Below are 2,304 nucleotides of genomic sequence, written 5' to 3' on the forward strand. Positions count from 1 at the left end.
AGAACAGTACAACACAGTACAGTAAAGTTCAGAACAGTACAACACGGTACAGTAAAGTACAGAACAGTACAGCACAGTACAACACAGTACAGTAAAGTTCAGAACAGTACAGCACGGTACAGTAAAGTTCAGAACAGTACAGCACGGTACAGTAAAGTTCAGAACAGTACAGCACGGTACAGTAAAGTTCAGAACAGTACAGCACAGTACAACACAGTACAGTAAAGTTCAGAACAGTACAACACAGTACAGTAAAGTTCAGAACAGTACAGCACAGTACAGTAAAGTACAGAACAGTACAACACAGTACAGTAAAGTTCAGAACAGTACAGCACGGTACAGTAAAGTTCAGAACAGTACAGCACAGTACAGTAAAGTTCAGAACAGTACAGCACAGTACAGTAAAGTTCAGAACAGTACAGCACAGTACAGTAAAGTACAGAACAGTACAGCACGGTACAGTAAAGTTCAGAACAGTACAGCACGGTACAGTAAAGTTCAGAACAGTACAGCACGGTACAGTAAAGTTCAGAACAGTACAGCACAGTACAACACAGTACAGTAAAGTTCAGAACAGTACAGCACGGTGCAGTAAAGTTCAGAACAGTACAGCACGGTACAGTAAAGTTCAGAACAGTACAGCACGGTACAGTAAAGTACAGTTCGTTCATTTATTTATAGTCTGTTCATCTAAGATGATAATATAGGACTGAAAATAAATATTATTATTATTATTATTATTTGGATTATTATCATTCCTATCATAATGATGATTGTTAGTATTAATTAATCATTACGTCGTCAGTAAAGTACAGACATCGTTCTCAGACACAATACTTTCTCATCCACACATCAAACTTTTTCTTCAAACTACTTTGTGCGTCACACACAGAGCTTCATTGCCACCTAGACAAATGTACACATGCAAAAGACTTCTCCTTTGTATAGGAAATAATAGACAATTTTAGTAGATGAAAAAAAGGGCAAAAAAATCAACCTTGAAACATAGCACCCAGCAATACTCAGTATGAGAAAAGACCTTTCGTGGGAAGCCTAGACCAATGTCTTCAGAGGGGGCACGTGGCTTTAAAAGCTTTGCATGAGAAATACAAATCTATACGGGCAGCAACCAGCGCAGAAAGTTCTGATGAATCGGTTTCACAGGTTTCTTTGGATTTTATGATGAAATTCGTGTGTGTTTTTTGTTGTTGTTTTTTTGTTTGTTTGCTTTTTGGTTTGTTTGTTTTTTCAATGACAGAATGCAAGCAACAATGGAAGGACTGTCATATTCCATTTAATCTTTTTCTTTAAGAAAAAAAAAAGTCTTTCGGGGAATTAATAAGCACACAGTAACCTTGCACCTTGTTGTGGCTATGTATTTACATAAATTGCTTTATGTGTCTATCAATGTTTATGTTACACTGCTTCAGTCAGATGATCTGTTGTTGATGTTGTTTGTGCTGGTGGCGGTGGTGAGCTTAGTATTCTGGTTTTTCTTTTTCTTTTTCTCTTTGTTTGTTTGGCTTTTTTTTTACCCAAATAACTAATCTGCAGTGTAGTACAGCTCAGTACAGTACGGTTCAATACGGTACAGTATAATATAATGAAATACACCACCTTGCAGGACAGTACAGTACAGTACAGCTCAGTACAGTACAGTACGGTTCAATACGGTACAGTATAATATAATGAAATACAACACATTGCAGGACAGTACAGTACAGTACAGCTCAGTACAGTACGGTTCAATACGGTACAGTATAATATAATGAAATACACCACATTGCAGGACAGTACAGTACAGTACAGTACAGTACAGCTCAGTACAGTACGGTTCAATACGGTACAGTATAATATAATGAAATACACCACATTGCAGGACAGTACAGTACAGTACAGTACAGTACAGCTCAGTACAGTACGGTTCAATACGGTACAGTATAATATAATGAAATACAACACATTGCAGGACAGTACAGTACAGTACAGTACAGTACAGCTCAGTACGGTTCAATACGGTACAGTATAATATAATGAAATGCACCACATTGCAGGACAGTACAGTACAGTACAGTACAGTACAGTACAGTACAGAACAGCACAGTACAAGATGGTACAGTATAAGATAGTTCAGTATAGTATAGAATAATACAGTATGATGACTTATGATGACGCACATGTGTTTAACAAATCTACTCACTACACAGAATGCAATTAAAGTAGGTAAAGGTAAGTACGCTGTATTTAATCAGTCTTTCTTTGTAGAAATATTACAACCTGTAAGCATGCAATAACCTTTAATCC

Source organism: Babylonia areolata, chromosome 1, assembly GCF_041734735.1.
Source record: "Babylonia areolata isolate BAREFJ2019XMU chromosome 1, ASM4173473v1, whole genome shotgun sequence".
Classification (NCBI taxonomy): domain Eukaryota; kingdom Metazoa; phylum Mollusca; class Gastropoda; order Neogastropoda; family Buccinidae; genus Babylonia; species Babylonia areolata.